Source organism: Ambystoma mexicanum, chromosome 4p (assembly GCF_040938575.1).
Source record: "Ambystoma mexicanum isolate Mex_15411 chromosome 4p, UKY_AmexF1_1, whole genome shotgun sequence".
Taxonomy (NCBI): domain Eukaryota; kingdom Metazoa; phylum Chordata; class Amphibia; order Caudata; family Ambystomatidae; genus Ambystoma; species Ambystoma mexicanum.
In genome coordinates, this window is record NC_090927.1 from 36,711,910 (window position 1) to 36,722,810 (window position 10,901).

General features: G+C 46.7%; 1 protein-coding gene across 1 annotated transcript in view; it reads right to left on the minus strand.

Moving 5' to 3' along the window:
* Window positions 1-7,481, minus strand: part of LOC138452934 (zinc finger protein 84-like) — a 58,575-nt gene extending 51,094 nt beyond the window's left edge. The window contains exon 1 of the mRNA XM_069605296.1: window positions 7,396-7,481. The gene's annotated coding sequence lies outside the window, so the exon portion shown is untranslated. The remainder of the gene's footprint in view (window positions 1-7,395) is intronic.
* Between the last annotated feature and the right edge of the window lie 3,420 nt (window positions 7,482-10,901).

Consider the following 10,901-nt stretch of genomic DNA (forward strand, 5'->3'; position numbering starts at 1 on the left):
TTCTCTCACCGGACAACTATGTTACTCTGCATAGTTATCCGAAAATTCTGCACATGCTGGGTTTATCTTCACTTGTGTTTCAGTTCCATCTGTTTAACCTTCAATTCTCTGAGCGATTGTTGCAAGCACTCCTCGACAAACACCCGGCTTTCATCTCACTCGACTCACCGGTTGCGATAGGAGGCTTGCTACTTTCACGGCTTTTCAACTGGAATCAAGGTTGTGGCTCTTGTTCTGCTTGTACCTCCCCAACTCTCCCATTCACCCGGGAAGGCAGCTGTTAGCCTTGTGGCACTAGATACAATTGTCTCACATAACCCTTTTTGGAATTCTTGCCTTCTGGCAGTAAGGGGTTTTTGCCTGCAGCTGAGCTCCCATGGTTCTCTGGCCTCTTGCTCTGCTTCGCCTGGTTAGCCATCTCTCTGGAAGAGCAGCTGCTTCCTGTGCACTGCCTTGCTCAAAGTGTCTCCCTGTGTTCATCCTTTTAACAATGATATGGCATTTGTAACGCGCCTATACACAAGTGTTTCAAGGCGCAACGAGGCAAGGAAGGGGGAACAGAGGAAGGACAGAGACAACAATCTTACTAGGCCAAGTGACATTGAGATTGTGCAAGGGCAGGGGATGGGGGAAGGGGAAAAGGGTCAGGGGAAAGGGGAGGGTGCAGTACTGAACATGGGATCAAAACAATAAGAAGTGCAGCCAGCAGGTGGCAGGTGCAAAGAAAAGTACAGACAGCAGGTGTCCCAAAGTGCAGGTAGGGGGACTGTAGGGTTACAGTACAGACCCAAGTGCAAGGGTTGCCAGGAGGCAGTGTGGGTGTGCAACTGGGTGGGCGGGGTCCTGGACCCGAAATCAGAGGGTAGCCAGATGGCAGGTGCAGTATCAAAAAGGAAATCAGCAGGAGAGAGGAAAAGAGAAGGCAGAAGCAAAGAGCAAGGTCTTGAGGTGCTTCCAGAACCGGGGATGATCTCAAGTTTCAGAGTGGCAGGGAGGCCCCAGCCGAGGAAAGCGGTTCGCCGCCAACTCATTGCTTGGGAAGCGACTGACACTGAGGGAGTTGGAGGTGGAGGAGCGAAGAGCTCGAGTAGGAAGGTATTTACGAAGAGCGATTTGGAGGTATTCTGGACCCAGGTCCCAGTAGGCCTTGTGAACAATGCAGAGGGTCTTGAACTTAATCCTTGCAGCCACTGGGAGCCAATGCAGAGATTTCAGTGCTGGAGAAATACGATCCCTTGGCTTGAGGCCAAGGACAAGTCTTGCAGTCCTGTTCTAGATGAGTTGCACAGAGCAGACATATTTAGAAAGAGGATGTTGCAGTAGTCCAGCCTAGAGAGAACCAGAGCTCTACAGACAGTGAGCTTCTGGCGGAAGGAGAGCAAATGAAGAATACCTCTGAAGAGGTGCAGTTGGTAGTTTGACGTCTTAGAGACGTCAGAGATGTGAGGAGAAAAGGAGAGTGTGGAGTCAAAGATGACCTTGAGGTTCTTGGCATCACATGTGGGAGCAGGAAGAGGGCCGGAGGTAGAGGAGAGAATAGAGGGAGGAGGAGGGGAGGACAAGATGTCCTGGGTTTAAGAGATGAAATGAGAAGCCAGGGCTGTGCAGAGGGCCTGGGAGGGGACATGAGAGGTAGTGACTGCAGCAGGATTGGCCAGCACCTTGTAGATTTTAAAGAGTTCGACTGAGGAGTGGGGAGAGGTCATAGGTATCGGCTGTGTGTGTGTGTGTAACTGTAATCAAGTGCCTGACTCTGCCTGATCTCGTTAGCGGGACATGTCGAATCTAGGGTATAGGATGTAATTTTGTCAACCTCAGACCTCCTCTTCTTCAGCTCAGTGTTTGTGTAGGAAAGGGGGGGGGGGGAACTGAAATATCCCATGAACTGGGATGGGATAGGGGTACATGGAAAGGGCGGATACCATGTCTCACCATTGGGAGTTTCCTCCCCACTCTCCGAAGAATCCCCCCCCCCAGTCAGGTGATCCTCCCACACTGGTCCACCCCAAGGGTTGGATTCAAAGGGGATGGCTGTGCCCTGGCCACCTAAGAGATCCTCAGGGTTTAGGATGGGACACACCCTCTGGGTTTTCACAGCACAGAGGCGCAAGACCGACACAGAGCCAAGACACAGTCTGACGGGGAAGGAGAGAGAACGAATGTAGCCTGGAAGCTGGATACTTTGAAGCTCACTTACCGAATAGACGCAAGGGTGTCTTACCATGTCTACAGCAATGCCGAGACAAGGACCAACCTCAAGAAGGACACAGAACGCCAACAAAGCGAGAACAAGCCCAAGGGCTACCAGAGCCTCAGGACGGAATCCCAGAGGATGAGTAACAAGAACGAAGGTAAGCGGGCTGGTGGGAAGTAAGGGGAGGCCCGGGAAAGCTGAGAAAAGCACAGAAAGGACCGACTAAGGGTCAGAGAACATTTTGGCCTAATACGCTGAGACAAATACGGAAAATCAATGAATATATGGCAAATGAATGCATGACAAGTAAACGCAAGATAAAAGAAACACACTTGGCAGGAGATTGAATCAGGCTATTGTGGACAGCAACTGCGAGTCTGGAACCTGCACCCAATTGTAGTAGAGCACATAAGAGAGTTAGGGACTCTGCAAGAAAGCAATTTTGAAAAAAAGGAATGTTGCGTTTGGCAGGAGAGTAAACCAAACAAGCCCAAAGTTGCATTGCGAGTCTGGGACACAGACCCAAAAGAGAGACTAAGGATAAAAATGTCTGCCACCCCAAAGATCAACAGAAATGCCGGGCTGGAGCCCTACATGAGAAAGAAGGGAAATATATGAAATAACTGGGTCTTGGAAGTAGAGGACACCAAGACCCCTCAAGTATTGCAAGTCTGGGATTAGCACCCAAAATAGAAAGCTAATAGAAAGAGTTTTAAAAGCCTAAGACTGAGGAACATGTATTGTTTGGAAGATCACTGTGTGTTTTATAAAAATACATGTGTCCCTGTTGAAGTCTATGGGAAAGGAGCAACCCCCTAATATTGGAATATTATTTCTTGAACATTGTGTTTGGAATCCTTTGGAGCCTGACTTGCTGAGAACATGTATGTTTGCTTGATGAACACCATTTTCTTTAGAGTGAGATCACCATTGCACCATTTTGTGAGTTTATAGAGTGAGGGTCAGAGAAAGGTTTTGGGACGTGACCAGGACAGACATCCTGACTGTTTTCATTAGTTATTTAGAGGCAGGGAAGCTCCTCCTAGATTTAGGGATTGAGGGTTTTTGTTTCCCCCCCAACCTTTCTTGTACAATATACCACCCTTGTGGCCGAGTTTTACTTCCAGTACCTTACAGTTTTTTTTAGAGAGAGGTGATGGGAGGCGTGGAGGAACACCAAAGAATTAGAGGAGGAAGTATGAGAGAAAGGTCTGAATAAGGAGAGATGCCTTCTATTGATAGAGAGGAGGAAGAAGAGTAGAAGGGAAGAGAAGGTAACGGACAATCATATTCCAGCGATTGCCACGTAATACCAGATACTAAATTCACAAATCTATCCAGGGTAAGGCACCACCGGATCTATCTGGCCCCTCACTCTCACTGTGCTTCCTCTCACTTCTGCTCCCTTATTCAGGGTCAGGCATGACCGTATCTAGCCTCCTCTAGCCAACTCTACTAGCCTTCCTGGAATCCCCACTCTGCCTCTGGACTACCCTTCTGGCACCTCACCCTCACTGTGCTTCCTCTCACTTCTGATCCCTTCTTCAGAATAAGGCACCACTGTATCTATCCTCCTCTTGCCAACTCTACAAGCCTTCCTGGAATCCCCACTCTGCCTCTGGATCCGGCATCTCACCCTCACTGTGCTTCCTCTCACTTCTTCAGGGTAAGGCACCGCTTTTTATCTATCCTCCTCTATCCTACTCTACAAGTCTTTACATTCCACATGCATTGCCATTGGTCCATGGTCTATTGCTGACGCCACACGTGTCGGCGTGCTGTGATACTATCATTTGTTTACAAATATAGCAGATCCATATTAACACGCCATTTTTCAAGTAATAAAGATAAGTAGTGTTTGGGTCCCTCTCTAGAGCCTATGAGTTGTTGATGCCATCAGTTAGAAGCTGCACCGCTAAATGAATTACCCGTGTAGCGGTAAAGGGCAATTCCCATTATCTCTAAATAGCACAGACTAAACAGTTAACTTTCAATGAGGTATCAGGGGAGTCAGAGTGCCATAAGAGGCACATACAGCCAATCGGCTCGTGCTGAGGAGGAGCAACATCAAGGAAAGACTTGCGATATGTATGCAAGTGAGAAATTAAATTAAAGCAGCCCTGATAGCCAGAGAGTAGACAAGTCCCTATACAAGAAAAGAGAGCAGCTGAACCATGCAATGTACCATCTGATAGCGAGAGAGTATACAAGTCCCTATACATGAAAAGGAGGAGCAGCTGAACCCTGCAAACTACCATCTGATAGCGAGACAGTAAACAAGTCCCTATACATGAAAACGGAGAGCGGCTGAACCATGCAATGTATCATCTGATAGCGAGAGAGTATGCAAGTCCCTACATGCCAAAAGATCCAACAAACCGACCGACTTACTAACCCATCCTCCCCTTCCTGCTCCTCCAACAATCAATACTATGTTCACACCCAGCATCTCTAGATGCTGAAGCACACCTAGCATGAACCACCCACATCGTTATATATAAAGCTGAATGTATGTATGCGTGTATGTGTGTATGTTTTTCCAGCTGTACAAATCCCCACCATTGAACCCACTGCTACCAAATTTTGCATGGATTCCTCATTTGTCTGGGGCAAGATTGTAGTCTGTTTGGATGCAATAAATTCACTCCGTAGACAACCTCATTTACTGATGCTCACCCCGATTTACTACAGTAGGCACTAGAAGGAGGCAACATTTCCAAAAGTGTCTGAAGCAAAATGTTCCATGTGTTGGTTATTCCTTTGAAAAGTATTACTGCTGTATACAGTTTGAAAGTGTTTATTAAAGCATTTTTAAAGGGAATTAAAAAAATATAGATATTTTATCACGCCCCTCCAAATATGGGAAATGGCAAGGTTACAGTTTACTTAAGTTCATTCAGGAGAAGAGAGCACAATCAATCAATCTTTCTTGGATATTTTCTCAAATGTGCTCAAGACGAAAACATGCCGCACAAAAAAGGATCATCACTTGGACAAGCTCCATCTGATGCAAAGTGAAAATCAATAGCAAGAGCTTCTGAAAAAACTACAAACAGCAGCACAACTTGCTGACAAGAGCAACATCCTCCAGGGCACGAGACACCACTTAATCAGGACACGGGCAATGCCAGGTACCCCAGCTAGTAGTCCATAAAACCATCAATGCAATTACACACCAAGATGCCAGATGATCTTAGAGCTAAAGCCACCCGTGACTCTGGATCCAATTGAACCAGTGAACACTACCAAACCCACCACAATTCACACAACACACTAACACCAACACAAAACACTACCACACACCTGAGGCACTGAATCATACCCATATGGTTACAATGCACAAGGTCTCTCGCATGAACACCCACATGCTAACCAACATTCGCAGACGCCAGTTCCTCCTGGTTCTGAACCTATACTCTCACCCTATCCCCACTAACCTAACCTGCCCCCCTTGCAGAGCCACGAGAGCGCCTGGAGACTGCCCCTGGGTGTTAGTGGTGCACGGTATAAACATAGCATAACTCTACATGAAAAGCGAGAGCGGCTGAACCCTGCAACGTACCATCTGATAGCAAGAGAGTATACAAGTCCATATATGTGAAAAAGGAGAGCGTCTGAATCCTACACACTACCATCTGAGAGATGATATCAATTCCCTATACATGAAAAGGGAGAGTGGATGAACCACGCAATGCACAATTTTATAGAGAGAGAGTATACAAGCCCCTACAAAAGACATGGGAGACCGGCAGACATCTGTAAACTACCATCTCAGCGCGCTTTTGGACATTACCAGCGAGATTACTGCATCTATTTTGCTTGCCAAATTAAATCAGGAGGAGGAAAGAGAACACGTTTTGCTCCAGCGTCAGGTTCGATTAAACACGGTTTTATCCAAATAAACTAACATTATGATTTTCAGGTTTTTAACAAACAGAACTAGATTATGAGAACAAAATCCACTCTGTGCGTTCAGAGGATTTAGGTCCGCATTCGACAGAGAGCACCTATGAGCTAAAATGGTAGCAAATAATTAAGGGATCTGCTACTATAATAAAAATGAGGGTGCGTTAGGATTTAGAGGGAATGTGGACTGGGAATCTTGAGATGGACTCAGGGGTGAAACAGGGGGGGTGTTTTAGCCTTCCTGTTATTTAATATTTACCTGATGGACTGGAGGCTACACATCGTTTCTGCCACAGCTGGGATGGCTCTCCATACGCTGCCGGGTGATGCAGCGGATTTAGTCCTAATGGACTAGACCCAGATCCGCCTACAGAATATGGGGTCTACTTATAGTGCTGCCAATAAATGGGAAATACATATAAATACATATGCTGCTCCACAATAAAAGATAGGCCCCTGCTAGTTTAGGTGGAGAATTGGGAAAGAACACACCCAAGTAGTAGATGAATATATGTAGCTGGGAATATTTATCAATAATACCAAGAGAATCGAGCAGTTTACGCTGGTAAATGATACATAAGCTGCACCCACCTATGAGCGCAATAAAGGGGTTCCAGGCCCTTGAAATGTGAGGGTTCTTCATCGACCCAAGAGATGCCACCTATGGGCAGCTAGCAAGTGGCATCGGATGAGTGCCCAGAGTCAGGATACTGCGAGCAGGAGCGGCCAGGGGAGAGCAGGAGAGCGGCCAAGAGTTGCCAGGTGGGTGCTGGAGTGGCCAGTGGGGGAGCAGGAGCGGCCAAGGGGAGAGAGCAGGAGCGGCCAGGTAGGAGCTGGAGTGGCCAGGGGAGAGCAGGAGAGCGGCCAAGAGTTGCCAGGTGGGTGCTGGAGTGGCCAGTGGGGGAGCAGGAGCGGCCAAGAGGAGAGGCCAGGAGCGGCCAAGGCCAAGGGGAGATACCAGGAGCGGACAAAGGGGAGTGGCCAGGAGCGGCCAAGGGGAGAGGCCAGGAAGGAGCTGGAGTGGCCAGGGGAGAGCAGGAGTGGCGGGGGGCAGGGGGGGGAGGGGCAGCCAAGGGGAGGGGGCAGCTAAGTGGGGGCGTGGAGCAACCAGTGGAGATGAAGCAACCAAGGGGGGGGGGGGGGGAAGCGACCAACAGGGGAGCAGGAGTGTGAACATATGAGGAAGAGTTATGTGGGTCAGACACGCTCTGTCCTAAAACTAGGTGAACGCGAAGCGGATATATTAGCCTAAAACTAAGAATAAACGCTAACACGGGGAATATTCAACCTCTCACCTCCGAACCCGGGCCTCCGCCCCACAGGCAACGGGCGGGACATGCGGTGCGCCGCGTCTCTCCACGGCGCATGCCCAGAAGCCGAATACTAGCTACTGCGCATGCTCAGAAGCTGAATACCATGTAATGCGCATGCTCAGAATATAAATACCAGGTACTGCGCATGCTCAGAAGCAGTATACCAGGTAATACGCATTCTCAGAAGCCGAACGGGGGTAATGCGCATGCTCAGGAGCCGAATACTAGGTACTGCGCACGCTCAGAAGATGAACACCGGATACTACGATTTCAGAAGCTGAGTACCTGGTACTGCGCATGCTCCTCGCCTCTGTACGCATGCTCAGTCGCCACTGGCGAGAAACTCTCTTGACTGTGCGCATGCGCCTCCTTCCTGGCTGCGGCGTGGTTCCTTCTGCAGCGGATGCTGGTCTCTGCCTGCAGCCCCCCACCCCCACCCTGACAGCGCCCCTGCTGGGCAACACTGTCCCTGCCACTGGTGATTGTCACACAGTGTGGGACGCACCACCACATACGTGCATCCCAGGGATTGAAATTAAAAGAAGTTTCCATGTGTAAACTAAGAGGCAAACCACGTTCTGCTGTGCAATGCATACATGGTCACTTATTGCACTTGTAGCAACTCTACATTCTAGCCAACAAGGAGAGCTGGTTTTATATTGAAAAAAATTGCAAACTGGCCCACTTCCAGGGTCTCCCAATTTTGGCAGATAACTAAACATTTGCCCAGGATCACACACTTTGTCTAAGTGGTGAAACCCGGGTTTAGGCCCAGTGTGCCATGCAAGCAGCATTTGATCAAATAGCTTCCCACCTTTAATTCATATAATTACTGGTTACATTTTGGGGTTGAAAAATAATAATCAATTTTATTGCAATGCTGTAAAGGTATGTAAATAACTTAAGAGTCGAACCTGACATGTTGTCATACAAACGTGACAGCAAAAGAATATGATTATAACTCTAATCTTCATCCTGAATGCAAAATTACAGCAGCAGCCTGGACAAATATGTGAATCTAAAAAAAAACTCATTGGGATTTTAAACCTGTATCCAGAGTGAAATGAAATGTACTGCAGTGTGAGGGCGTCATCAGGAAGCATTATTTCACACAGCCTGCACTGTTATATTTCCGTCTTATTATTATTATCAGTCAGCATTTGCACATTCTAAGGGACAATAGTCCTTCCCAGGCACTGGGTGCCTCGACACAACCTTTACTAGATCTTTCTGTCATGCTTTGGTAACACAAAGCAAGTCTCAGAGGGCGCGGCTGTTCTTTCCACGGGTGTGAACGATCACACAAAAAAGTGTGGCGTTCAGCTGGGAATTAAGGCTTTGGAGAACTTATCCTTCTGCATAGGAGGTAAATCGGGACCTTTAACAGCCCCGGGTATACTTTGTGCGTCCTTGGATCAAATGTTACTTAGGCAAAGGGAGCATGGTGGCTCCGGTCGGCCATGGCGGTCGGCAACGGTGATAGACAACAGTGTCCGGGTGCTTCTCTTTGTGATTCCGCGGCAGTCCCCGTCTCAGGTCGGCAGCCTTTCGTAGGTCTGTCTACCAGGGAGCTTTGGCAAAGTTCAGCTGGTGCACGGTGATCTCTCGTAGCTCGGAGAGCGGTCTCCTAGCCAGGTCCTCTCTCGGATCAGATTTGAGAAAACGTTTCCAACATGCGCCTGATTTATGTTAGGATTCATGCAGAAGTGTCGCAAATGTGTGTAGCAAAAAGAGGCAAAATGGAACCCCAACCTCTTAGTACAAGCAAGACAGAAAAAGGCCACACACAATAAATTCACTCACAAAACACAAAACGTAATGACAGGAATGGTTTGGGTTCCTATATGTCTCGTGTAATGGTAAGTATGTATATTGAGCCCAAAATATGGCGCCACGTGAACATTAGAGCACTAGACACTAAGAAAGGACTTATGTTACCTTGGTAACGCAAGGCACAAAGAACCTTTGCGTCCACAGAGGATCACCAATACTTGGAAGGTACGAGAAGCACTTTTGAGGTAAGCCCTACTGATCTGGACCACCCGATTGAATGGCCCACTTTATGCTAAATGTGTAGCTCATGGTCCCGCGTGCTCGCGGATACTAAAAACGTGCAGTGCAATGTGAAGCCAACATCACTGTACGGGAGCACATTAACAATACAAAGGGGGATCGGTTTATTTACACAGAGCGAATCGAAGCCATGTATATTACTAAATTGTTCAATACGACATTACTGCTCGCACCACTATTTGGGTCGATACTACCTTGATATATTTAAACAATAAGGAACAGTCAGCTCAACTATATTATTATATATACATATATATATATATATATATATATATTTTTTTTTTTTTTTTTTTTTCAGTTTATGTCTGCAAATATAATTTTAAAATGATTACCATTGCACAGGAACATACCAGGACACGCCCAGCCTATTTAACATATCCTTAAACGATTATTCGTCTCTGGAATTATGTAGACAAACATGGAGTACGTAACACATCATACCCATGACCAATACCATTTTTAAACTTACTCTTCAGGGGGATTTAACCCATGACTCTTTGGCACACCAGACTTGAACCCTCATTTGGATCATAGGTAAGAGCGGAATGAAACTATACTCATTACTCTCGAACTAAATACCTGGGGTGTATATATATATTTGATGTGCCTGTAATTACTACTTATTCTTGTGTTACTCATGTTTTCTTTATCGTTTCTTTCTCTTTTTTTCTCTTTATACCCTGAAACTGCCCATCCCCTTCACCCCTCCTCAATGTCTGTGTTTCAAATTGTTTCAAACTGTAACATATCTATGGCCAATATGTTCTTTGGGACTCTAATCTAATTTCAACATTACTTATTCTTCTCTTTTAATATTTCATTCACATGTTGACTCAATGTATATTGTTTATGCACAGACCCTATTCACCCATATTTGAAAAAGGAACTTTTTGTGTTGAAACATGTGCTATCAAATGGGCACTTCTTCTTTGGATTATGCTATGTCACAACTTACAAACACTAAAACCAAACAAAAACAAGGATCAAGTGTGGCGCAGTCTTTATTGTGTGTGGCCTTTTTCTGTCTCTCTCGGATCAGTTCTTGGAGACACAACAGCTTTTAGACCGATGAAGTAGAGCAACAGCAATTCTTCTCTTCCAGCAGGGCTTCAAGGTTAAGCTTCAGTTTCAATGTCAGTTATGATTCTAGTTTCACCTAGAGCTTCTGAAAAATGTCCAGTAGTGAAAGGTCCCCAGATATACTGTTCTGTCTCTCATTCACACTGCTGGGCCTAGCTCAGCAGCCAATCATTCAGAAGGGCATTCAGCAGGCAGTCAGCCAATCAGGCGCACAGTGCATTCAGGCCATTCTCCTCCCTCTCAGACACTCACAACAAGGAATGTGGATTGGGACAAGTACCCAGCCATTCAGCACTACACACTGCATTCATGCCAGTTTGATGCAGGGTTGTTTC